Here is a 13,277-nt window from a genome sequence, read left to right as displayed (position 1 = left end):
ACTTCTTGTGCTTTTTTCTTTTGTCTTCTTCTTCTTCTTTCCTCCTTTGCAGATTTCTCAGACTGTTTTTCTTCATATAGTAGTCTAAGATTTGCATTAATTAATTCTAATTGTCTACCCAAATCATCAAGGACATCTTCTGCATGTGCTTCAAATCACTTAACATCAACTAAGAGTGCAGAAGTGCAATTTCAGTAGAAGATTCTAAACTCAAGTAGAAAATAAATCCGGTTCCATTAATTTTACCAAAACCTCCTCAACAGGGGAAAAAGTGCATGTTCTAAAGAATGTTTTTGATGAAATTCTTGGACTCCTCTCTAAATGCATGAGATGGGTTTAAATACTAATCTATGAAACTTAAAAATAGAAATTACAATAAATAGATGAGGAGGTTTAAACGACCAGCATCATTTTAAGTAAAAATAAAAAAAAACCAAAATAAAATATGTATATGACTAATATTGCATCTGGTCCTTAAGATCAAAAATATCCAACATAGGTTTAAGGAGTGTCGTTTGTCCGACTTCAACTTTTAGTTGTCCTGCGAATACAGCATTGGTGAGTGCTGGCACCATTTTCTCAGTGGAAGTAATCATGCACTTTAGGGTCATTCATTGGCTGTGTGGTTTCACTAGGCATTGCCAATACGCTTCCCAGTTCAACCTTTTTATTTGTTTGATTGCCTCTTCTCTTTCCTCCTGAGCCTTTTTCCATACTTCTTGAAGCTGTTCTGCCTTTGGAAGAATGTCGGGGGTGGTTTTTGCTACCAAATTAACATTGTGTAGATTTTCATTCACACAATAGATGATGCTATTTGTTGTTGCTTTCGCATCCTCCATTGCCTATTTTGCGTCTCTGAGCTGAGAATCCCACTTTGCAAATAAGATTTATTTATGCGATTCATCTAATTTGGGCATATCAGCTCTTTTACCATCCTCAAATTTCAATCAATTTAGGAAGTCTGAAACTTTCTTAAGAATTGTATCATATTATGTCATAATACCACAACTTGATTCGTTATGTTATTGGTCATTTCACAGTGAGAATTCCAATGCGAAATATTCTGGCATAATAATTCTTTCTGGTGTAAAAGCTGGGAATTAAGGCCAAGTGCTTCCGTGACAAACTATTCAATCTTGGGATCATGTTTATGTAATTCTGTTATGCTCTGTAACTGTGCTTCTTTACCAGCTAAATTGTTCTGATGTGGCAACTGCATCGCTGAAACTCTTGCTAAAGTTTAGCCAACTGCATTTCTGGTTGTTGGTTGATACTGACCTGCTATAACTATTGTTCTAATAAAAAAATATTATCTTATTTTTCTTTGAGCAGCAGTTTTACCTCTGCTACCTTGTCAATGGTTACTGAAGCATATGCCCTGTGACCTGCGATAGTCTAGTGAGGTTAGCCGATGGATCTATAGATGGATTTTTCAAGAGAACTTCTAGAGGTTCATCCTCAAGGGTGAGCAAAGAAATCCAAATTTCTTTTCTTTCTTTTTCTTCTAACGAAGGCTTTGTGTTGAGGGTTGTAGAATACATCTAGAGGAGGAATTTCCTCTATTCTCAATACAATCTCAGATGTGGGAGAAATGGGAATATGCTTTGTTTCCTGAGTGCTAACAGCTCCTTATGTTACCATTTATGTGGTCGTTTCTTGTTGGTTTGTTGGTGGCTCTGTGATTTGTTCCTCTGTGTTGAGTCTCTTATTTAAATTTTCCCATTCTTCTTCTAAATCAATTACAAGTGGCTTTGCTTGCTTTGTAAGGGAAGTTGAGGCTTCAACTTGTTTTACGAGAGAAGTCTGCTAATCAGACTTTGCTGTGGACTTGGCTGTGTCTTTAATTGATTCCTCACTCTTGCTATCTTCATTCTCCGATGTTTTCTCAGATTGATTGACATAATTTTCTGCGGATTCATTTACAAAACTTGTTTTGGATTTTTCCTTTGAGTCTCCATCTATGCTTGCACTAGGAGTACGATATTGCATTGGCTCAATGAGTAGCTGGTCCAATGGGACCCTAGATAACCTCCTTCTCCTTTAGTTATCAAATTCTTGGAGACCTTCTTGATAAAAAATTATTTGTGCCATATGATGTACTTCTTTGAAGGTGTTTTTCTACAGGAAAAAATCATCAAAGGGGTCTTTTTCATGGCTGAATAACCTATATTGACCATTGTGTTAAAATATTTTACAATACCAAAGGGATCATATTTCCTTCCCGGGAACTTGGGTAATTGCAAAGATAATACATTGTAAACTTCTTTGAAAGCATGTCCTAAGTCATGTAATGCGAATACTCCACATGTTACAGGAAATTGAGGCCAAATGAACTTATTAGAATCTTTCAATATCTTACTCATTTCTCCCTCACTGCATGTCTGATAGGTTATCTCCCTAGCCATCAGTTTTTCTAGGACATAAAAAGGTAGAACATGGGGCGAGGAAATACTGCCAAACACTCTGATATATGTGAATAATTCTTCCCTGAACCATCTAGCTACGGGAGAATATCTACTTCAGCTTCTTTGGAGAACATAGGGGCATCTTGGTTGTAAATATTTTTGTGAGTCAGAAGGATAACTCCATGACAAATCTTTAAGAAGTTTGGTGCAAAATTAAACTCCCACATGATTTTCTGATATATTTGAATAGGAAGTGGATTTTGAGCAGTCCACTTCCATCCCATAAGAGGAAACTTGGAACCAAAAAAAATAGCATCCATAACATAAGCGCTCATGGAAAATGGAGCGTAAACCCTTGAAGCAATACTCCTTTTTCTTTTTTACTCTAAAATTGCAGAAGCTAGATTATCAGACAAGATTTGAGCCCAATTCATTACTGAAACGTTGACAACTGCATCTATTAGGGGTAACCATTTCGACGAGAAATTGGTGCTGTCTGGTTTACCAAACATTCTACATAACATAGTGGCAACAAAAAAAAGGGGAACTAAGAGAACCAATGGTGTACATACTGATCTTATCTTTCTTGAGCCTTTCTTCGTTGTTTGACCAATTCTTCGTGCATTCGGCCAGGTCTTCATTTTCTTTGACGAACTTCTCGACAAACTACTTGTTGTAGATGGCCTGGGGCTCTGGTAGATGGTACATGAGTCTTAGATTGTATGGAGTAAATGAACCGATGAATTCTTGGATTGCCATCTTAAATTATCTATCTGATATTTCCGCATCGTCTATGATCCACTTAACCATGTCGGTATAAGGAAGTATCTTTGGTCTTGCAGCAATGCGGTGCAAAAATGAGCATGCAAGTTTAGTCAGAGTAGCATCAGAGGAAACACGTCCGTCCAAAGGTAACCATCATTTCCATAATTCTCGGTTGTTCTCCCTCTAATAGCTGATACATGGTCTCCCATGTGGACGTCCCTACATCTCGATTGCAAGTAGTATATGTGAACAGGGGAGTCATCTCTGATTTCTCAGAAGCGGGTGCCTTTCCTTTCTTCACCATTTCTTTGGATGTCCTGCTCTATGTGTTCTTCCTGAAAGTTACAAGAGGAGAGAAAAATAGGATAAAAATAATAGTGAATGCAGAAATTAATCAATAAAAGGATGAAATAAAGGTGACGTAGGGTCTTAATTCTAAATCATGTTAGAAGATATCAACTTGTGTCAAATGGCCTTTCATACCTGACCGTAATCATTCTTTTAGTAAATTTCCACTAATGAACCATTATCCTAAACTTTAATGTCCATTACTTCACATCAAATGTCGGGAAGTACTCTCCTAGAATGGTGATCCCTTTGAGTTGCTATAAAAGCGATTCTGCGATTTGCTACGCTATATCGCAAAAACTCATTTTTGTTTAAGACTTACCGCCATGTGAATTGATGTGATATGCGATATGCAAGATGCTATCGCATTTCACAATATTTGCGTATGCTTTGTTGAGTAGCGTTGCATGGTTGAAAATGCGATGTGAGATGATTTTAGGAGTTTTATGGTTTCGCATTTCGCGGATCGCAATTGCGTGAGGTAACTTTTATAAGGAAGGTCCATCGTAACTGTTTTGCGATGTGAGAATAATCCTCTAAAAGCGGATCTTTTCAAGGATTATTTTAATATTCACGACTTTCTGAGTATAAAGTTACTTTTAGGCTAATTTGATTATGTGGCGCTTATTTAAGAAAATCCTCATTTGTGAAGTTTTATACTCTAAAGTATGAAAAGGAAAATTTTCGTGATTTTACAAGTTACGCTTTGACATCTTACTCTATTCTAAAAATAAAAGGCATGACTAGATGCTAAGATTGATTTTTTTGGAAGGGTCCCCATTTACTAATGTTATTACTAATAATAGTAAATGGGGGGGTTTTTGATAAGCACAACAATTGGCAATTCAATTGCAAGAACCAGTTATCTCCGAGGGTTTTTTGAATTTTCTAAAAATTCTAAAATATAAATGGTTTTGAAAATGAAACTACATTGTACAAAATATAAGGTAAATAGTGCTATTTATTAATAACAACATCTTGCTCTTACTATCTTTATTCTGAATACCTTCTTCTGAGAGTTAGTCATTTTACTCACATCAATCATTACTTGGTTGTAAAGATAAAACAAAAGAATCTCGTTAGATCAGTTTTTGTGTACTCATTTATCGTAGGTAGAGCCTCTGCTGCCAGCAGACATTCATAACCTCAATAGGGTTACTTGTTACCAACAATGATCTAGTGTCCCACTTGAGAAAAATACAATTTTCAAAGATAAATACTCATATATACTTATCGCTTTTTCTTTTCTTATTTCTCTTTTATTTCTTAAAGAACAATGTCTTGGTTTGGTGGCCAAAACTGACAGTGCCATTCACTTGATTTATAACTTAACTGAATAAGCTGGCTCTTGATGAGACCCATTGTCTTTTGATTGAAACAATCTTGAGCCATTACCTTGTTTTGATATTCAGTATGCAAATTTCAGTTAGTTATAATCTTTATGATCATGATAAGCCGGCTCTTGATGAGACCTCTTATTCTTTAAGTTTAAAGTGTATAATTGGATTACTCCTTGAATCTTGCAAATTCCTCGAGTGGGGGGGAGTCATTGGTTCCTTAAGAATTTCCTGGACGACAATTGTAGAGTTTAAAAATAGCTTTTCCGCAGAGATTCTTTGCTTTGTTATTGATACCTTTTGTGACCGATGCAAGGAAAACTTCTTCCTAAGGTTGATTCTAACCAAAACTTAGATAGTTGAAACAGAAGAATAGGCAATAGTTTTCAAAATAATAGCACTTAACCATATGTTTCATAAATGGAGATTAATTTTCATAACCATTCCTACTTATACAAGCGAAAAACAAAATTGAAATGAGAAACTATTCTTTTCGTGAAACCAAAAGTGGACATTCTCAACTTGTCTTATTATCAAAAGGAAACTTAACTAAATCTATGATCTACAGAAAAGTAGAAGAGATCATCTTCTATGGAAAATATTTCTTTAGGATCTGTCCATTAACATGTAAATGTTCCCTTTTCCCTGCTAAATCTTGTAACATGAAAGTTGATGGGCCAATGAGTTCGACAATCTGTAATGGTCCAAGCCACATCCGTTGGAATTTATTATGCTTGCCTTTCTCTTCATGGGCTTATCCCATTTTAATACTAAGTCTCCAAGTTGAAAATATTTTTTAGATATTGAGTTTGAATCAAAAGAGGCTTTAACTAATTGTTGATGATGCATGTGGGTAATTCTGGCCTTTTCTCATTCCTCTTTAAGTTTAAGGATTTGTATTTGTCTTAATTGCATGGATGAGGAAGGATTTTCTTCGATGAATTGAACTAAGGCTAGTGAAGGAATAGCTAGATTTGTTGGTACGACCACTTCTTTCCCATAAACTAAATTAAAAGGAGAAGTGCCAATGGAGGTTTGTTGATTTATTCGATCTGCCCAGAGAGCATACACTAAAGACTTATGCTAGTTTCTTTGATTTTGATCAATAGTCCGTTTAATAATATAAGGTTTTTTTTTGTTGATTCAGCTAACCCAATTCCTTGTGGATAATAATTAGTAGAATATTTGAGTTTGAAACCTCTTTTTAGAGAAAATTCTATTATGGCATTTCCTGAGAAATAGGATGTATTATCAAACATTAAGGCAGAAGGCAAGCCAAACCTGGTGATGATAAATTGATCTATAAATTCAATGATACTCTCAGAGTTGGCTGTCTTGAGTGGAACTGCCTCTACCCATTTGGTAAAGTAGTCAATAGTTGTAAGGATGTATTTATGTTGTTTAGAAGAATGAGGAATGATCTCACCTATTATATCTAATCCCCATTGTTCAAATGGCTAATCAATGTTGAACGGTTGTAATGGAAAAGATGGTTTCTTCTGTCTTCCAGCAACAATTTGGCAAATGCTACATCTCCTTACATAACTGTGTGCATCTTTAAATAGAGTTAGCCAGTAGTAGCCAACACACAGGATTTTGTGTGCTATTGCATCTCCTGCATAGTGTCTGCCTGCTGGTACGTCATGGAGTTCCTGCAATACTTTTTCTGCTTCAGATTTCTCGATACATCTAAGGAGAACATAATCATAATTCATTCTAAACAGTACATCGTTAATGATTTGATATTGTTTAGCTTTTAGCCTCATGGCTCTTTTATTTGCGTAATTCAAATGTGGAGTGGCATATCCATTTTTTAGATAAAAAATGATATCAACATATCTTAATTCAGAGTCGTTTAGGCTTACCTCATAAATTTGTACTTCACTATCTGGGGACCGCGACTCTGAAATGTTTGATGCTCCTGCCAACATCCTACAAAAACCTTGGCCTTTTATGATATTTGCTGGTTTAATTTCAGCGTCACATTCTTGCAGGGATGTGACCCAATTTGCTCTCTTTTCGCCTACAACTTTTTGTACTAGAAGATTTCTTATTGCTGGAAATGGTACTATTATTTTGGTGTGAGACTTGAGAAGGAAAGGTCTGAGGTGTTTAACTACTTTGAAAACAACATAAGCCTATTTCTCAACATCAAAGTAATTTAATTCAGCTCCTTGTAAATTTGAACTGAAGAAAGCAATTGGGGCTTCGACTTTATCTTGATTCGCTTGTGTGAGTATGGCAACATATGATTTCTCGGAGGCGAATTCACATAAAATGAAAGGGTTGGAAAAATTAGGAGTTCTTAGGGATGGGGCATTTATAATTGCTTGTTTTATCAAGCTGAACACTTCATGTTCCAAATGAGCCCATTTGAAGAGAGAATTTTTCTTTATCATGGCTTGGAGAGGTGACATAATTCTTGAGAAGTCAAGGAAAAATCTCTTAAAAAAATTATTTGACCAAGGAAAGATTGCATTGCTTTTTTATTATGGGGTAAAGATATCTCAAAATTTTCCTTGATCCTGTCTGGGTCAATGTGGATTCCTGCTTTGGATACTATGAATCCAAGAAGTTTTCCTTCACTTAATGCAAAAAATGGTTTTTTGGGGTTAAGCGTAATTCCATATTTTTGACAACGTTGAAAGATTTGTTTTAGGTCTCAAATATACCGTTATGTCGTCTAAGTAGATTACCATTGACCTATTTACTAATCCCTTAAACACAATGTCCATGGCTCTTTGAAGCGTGGCACCAGCATTGATTAGCCCAAATGGAATCTTTTGATAAGCATAAGTGCTCCATTTCATTCTGAATGTAGTTCTCAATTGATCATCTGGGTGGACTAAGATTTTATTATACCCTAAAAAGCCGTCTAAAAAGGACATTAGCTCAGACCCCACGACTGATTGTAATATCTTTTCCATGGGGGGAAATGGAAAATTATCCTTTTGGCAAGCTTTTTTGAGGTTGCGAAAGTCTATACAAATCCGAGTATCATCATTTTTATTTCTGACTGGGACGAGATTGGAGGCCCATTTGGAATGTCTGACAGGAAAAATAATCTTGGCTCTTATTAATTTGTTTAACTTAGATTTAATCTGGCTTTCCAAATTAGGATGTATTTTCATTAATTTCTATTGAATAGTTTTTTCATCAGAGATCATAGGAATTGTATGCTGGATAATTGAAGTGTCATAGGTTTTAAGATCATAGTAATTCCAAGAGAAGACGCTCTTGTATTGTTTCAACAATCGAATAAAAGTTGATTTTTCTTTAGATGTCAGACCAAGACCTAGGTTGATGTTATATGGTTTCATGTTGGTCCCTAGATTGATTAATTCATATCTCAAAGTTGAATTCTGGAGTTTTGAATTAGTAGATCGTTTAAATCTGTCCTTTAAGTCATACAGGTCCTCTAACTTGACTACATATTTTGGTATATCTTTATTGTTGTTTTCTTGTTTTAGTTGAATGTCATGTTGGTCTTCGTCAATTATATGATCATTGTAAGAGCCTTTGAAGTAAGAAAACTCATGATATTAGGGTCATTGTTGAAGACTCTCTAGTTGATAATGTTATCAAGAACATACGGTCTAAAAATTAATTCAATTGAGAATCTATCTGGGTTGTATTCCTCTTATGGAATAAGCTTGGAAGCTACATTAGCAATAAGATAGGCGCTAGCGTTTTGGAGTCTCGGAATAGATGAAATATTAAATGTTGTAAAGTGTGAGGTCATGTCTTGTAATAGAGATTGATAGTGTTTCAAGTGCCCCGATATATAGTGTATATTATTTCTTACTTGTCTAATGACAATCTCAGAGTCTCCAAATACTTGAAGGTATTTGATATTACATCTGATTGCTTTGTATAACCCTTGAACCAATGCTTCATATTCAACAGTGTTGTTTCTGTAATCAAATTAAAGTCTACATGCTAACATGGTTTTATCTCCTTTTGGACTAACTAATATACAGTCTGCTCCTACTCCATCATTGGATTTAGAACCATCAAAAAATAATTTCCAAAACAAGGTTTTGTTTACAAGTTTATCTACAAAATTGATACATCTAGAAGTGTTAGTTTGAGAAAAATTTATATCTGAGATAAAACAAAATTTTCCAAAAAAGGTGAAGTGTGAGCGTTGAAATTTCCAAAGAAAGATTCAAGAGAGTAATTTCTGATTATGTTGTTGCTATATTCCATAGGCTCGTTTTCTCCTTCTAACTCTGTCACTATGTACTTTTGATGTTTTTCTCATTCAACTTTGATCTGATTTGGTTTTCCATTGTAGGGGAGCCACATATGAGACCAGTTAGTTGCAAAGTAATCATGAAGCTTTTCTGACCAATCCCTACTGAGGATTATTCCATAAAATTCAAGTATGTCAGCCACAAGTATATCAATGAATTGACGAACTTTTGGGTTTGACGAAAGTCTTATGGTCACTTGATTAAGTTCTTCGATGACTTCGACCTGAGACCGATCTAGATGTACTATTCATATTGAAAATTTTTGAGGCTGAACATTTAACTTAGCTCAAACTATCTTAGGTAAAATGTTAGATGATACACCAGAATCAACTAGACAGTTGTACAAATTTTTATTAAAAACTTCAAAAGTAATGAGAAATGGCGGAGTATGGGATTTGGATCTACCGCCAATCAGAACAATGTCAGTTGGGTCGATTTTATTTGAAATGCTATTTGGAGGTCTTCCCATTTCATGAGCAGCCTGTGAAATCATAGCAACAGGAAGAGGAGAAGTAGGTACTGCATTGAGTTTCAAGAGTAATTTTTGTTGATGTTTTAACTTACTGAGCTCATGAAGAGTAATGTTTTCTCTGGTTTTCTTCATATCTTCAATAATGTTGTATTCCATTTCATTTGAGACGATAAGTGTTTTAGATGAAGATGTCGAATCAGATTTGATTGGGTTCGTCTGAGTAGACTTCAGTGAGGGATTTTTACCTACGATTTTATCCCTGGGAGGTGGAATTGGGTTTTTCTATTTTGTACTAGACTATGGAGGATCAAGTTGATTTCTACTTCTAGTCGCAATAGGTAATGCTTCTTGATCTTCCTCATTTGGAAGAATTAAGTTCCACATTCCTTGTAGTTCTACGATTTCTTCATCATCGGTTTGGTCCTCATTAGAAACTTCTTCCTCTTGCCCTTTTGATTCAGAGTTTGTTATAGCATTTGGAGGTTTGGAATCGGTTGGAGGGCTTCTTTTATGGGGTCTAAAAGGCTTCTTGGAAGAGGTTTCTGCTACTTGTTTCTTTATATCAACAATTTCATTGGACATGGTCTTCAAGGGCTTTTTTCAATCCTTCCAGGTCGAAAGGGCCCTTCAATTGTTTCTTCTTAGAATCATCTCTAGAAGACACTTTTTTGGACTTCCTTTCATTTACCACGTTTTTCTTTTCTACAGCTAGGATACGTTTCTCTACAACTTTTGCCTCTTTCATGTTTTCTGCTAATGTTGGCTTGGCAGCTCTGTCTAAAAGGATTGCTAAATTTGAAGGTAAAATAGAAATATGCCATTCATTTTGGACTTCATTTCTAGGCTTAGACGTTGATGGTATTTTGTTCAATAATTTATTGAAGTGAGTGTATAAGTCCTTAATTGGTTCCTTTGGTCTGGCTTTTAAATTGGAGAGGTCATTTATTAAGGTTGTTGTGGACCTATCATCCCCAAATTTTGTTAAAAATTGATCTTGAAATGTATCCTAGTTATTAATGGAGCTTGATGGTAATGAAAAATACCATGATCCTACTTCTCTTTGTAAATTATAGAGAAATAATCTTACAACTGCGTCCTCTTCTATTATTCCATTCAAATTAATAGATAACATAAAATTATTTATGTGTTCTTTGGCTAATAGGCCATTGTCTGGATTGAATTTGGGCAACCATTTCTCAGGATGAGCTGGTAATTAGGATAAAGGTGTAGCCATTCTTACAGCCATTGGATTGGCCCATGGCCATGGTGGTGGATTTCTTGCCATTGTTAGGTTATAAGTAGGAGAAGGTGTGGCAGTAGTTGAAGGTGATTGGGTAGAGGAGGATGTAGCTCCTGTACTTGTATGAACCATGATCTAGAGTTGGGGGATGGATGAGTGACCTTGTGATGATATGGTTGGGACAGTGGAAGAGTATGATGGTAGAACCTCACTATGAGATTCTGCGGGTGTTTTCATAGTTTTCTTACGACTCGGTAGAGGAAACTCAACTAGTGGGATTCCTAGTTTTTCGCTTTGTGCTCTAGTCAATCATTGAGATGGGGTTTGATGAGAAGTGACACTACCTTGGGATAACTCAGATTCTTCTTGAGATATTGAAATCCCGTGTAACTTATAGATTAAAGTTTGTAATTCAGGGGGATCTGAGGAAGAATGATTTGGCTTGTTTGGGATTTCAGTAATGTGCTCTGTATTTTTCTTTTCAACTTATGGTTCAGAGATAGGAGATTTAGAATGCGAACGAGAAGTTGAGCGTGTTGGTGAGGGAGTTTTACTCTTCGAATGGTGTGAAGATGTAGATTTACTTTCCATTCACAGTCAGGCCCTCCTTCTAGCGCCAAATATGTTGAAGGCTCAAAAAATCCGGACTCCAAAAATGGGGATAACGACCTGGTTTAGACCTTAGGACAACTCCTTTTCCATTTGGAATAATGGCTCCGACTGGGGATGATGCGAGCAGTTTCCCAATCTATTTGTAATGTTTGTGTTAATGGGATGATGTTTTTCTTTTCTGGGTGAATTCTTGTTCTAAACTTAATCTATCTTCTAATTATCATATGCAATCTATTATAATCAACGAAAAAATCTAACTTTAAAATATCCTGGGAGTAATGTTTATATATGCGATCTAAAATTATTTCTGAAAATAATTGATAATAAATATCGTTCAATTACGATAAGAAGAGAATTCATTTAATAATTATCGTTTCGTATAAAAAGTTTACCGAAATTATATGAGAGATATATCGCATAAAAATTCATTCATATATTCAACATAAAGAATAACTCATCATCATACAAAAGTGCAATAATGATAACTAAGAATTTAAACTTTCATACATAAATAGTTGAAAATGATTTATTGCTTGATACACAAGTAAAAAGCAATAAGAGATAGAAATACCATTTGTAATACCTCCTACTCATGTGCTCCAACAATATTGATCTACCTTCAAATCACTTAACATCAACTATGAGCGAAAAAGTGCAATTTTAGTAGAATATGTTAAACTCAAGTAGAAAATAAATATGGTTCCATTAATTTTACCAAAACCTCCTCAAGGGGGGTAGAAGTGCACATTTTGAAGAATTTTTTTGATAAAATTTTTGTACCCCTCTCTAAATGCATGAGAGGGGTTTAAATACTAATCTACGGAACTTAAAAATAGAAATTACAAAAAATAGATGAGGAGGTTTAAATGACCTGCCTCATTTTAAGAGAAAATAAACAAAGACAAAAATAAAATATGTCTATGACTAATCCTTCATCTGGTCCTTGAGAACGCCTAGGTTTAAGGAGTGTTAATTGGTCAACTTCAACTTTCATTTGTCCTGCGAATACGAAATTAGTGAGTGTTGGCACCATTTTCTTAGTAGAAGTAATTAGGCACCACAGGGTCATCCATTGGTTGTGTGGTTTCACTAGGTATTTCCAGTATGCTTCCCAGTTCAACCTGTTTACTCATATGATTTCCTCTGCTCTTTCCTCCACTACCTGTTTCCATAATTCTTGAAGTTGTTTCTGCTACCAAATTAGCATTGTGTAGATTTCATTCACACATTCGATGACGTTGTTTGCTACTACTGCCGCGTCCTCCATTGCCTGTTCTGCCTTTCTAAGTTGAGAATCTCATTTCGCAAATAAGATTTATTTATGTGATTCATCTAAGTGTGATTCATCTAATTTGGGAATATCATCTCTTTTCCCATCCTCATATTTCTGCCAATATAGGAAGTCTGAAACTTTCTTAAGAATTGTATCATATTCAAGTCATAATTCTACAACTTGATTCATTATGTTATCGCTCATTTTGCAATGATAATTCCACTGCGAAATTTTATGGCATAATAATTCTTTCTGTTGTAAAAGCTGGGAATTGAGGCCAAGTGCTTCTTTGACAAACTATTCAATCTTGGGATCATCTTTATGCAGTTCTATTATGCTCTGTAATGTGCTCCTTTACCAACTAAACTGCTTTGATGTGCCAACTCCATTTGCTGAAACTCTTGCTGAATTTTAGCCAACTACATTTCTGCTTGTTGGTTGATACTGACTTGCTATAACTGTTGTTCTAATAACAAAATCTTATCTTCTTTTTCTTTGAGCAATAATTGTACCTCCGCTGCCTTGTCAATGGTTGCTGAAGCATATGCGCCTGTGACCTGCGAGAGTCT

The sequence above is a fragment of the Pinus tabuliformis genome, chromosome J, assembly GCF_031772625.1.
Source record: "Pinus tabuliformis cultivar Carrire ecotype Pingquan chromosome J, CPIR1, whole genome shotgun sequence".
NCBI classification, from domain to species: Eukaryota; Viridiplantae; Streptophyta; class Pinopsida; order Pinales; family Pinaceae; genus Pinus; species Pinus tabuliformis.
This window is presented reverse-complemented; position numbering follows the sequence as displayed.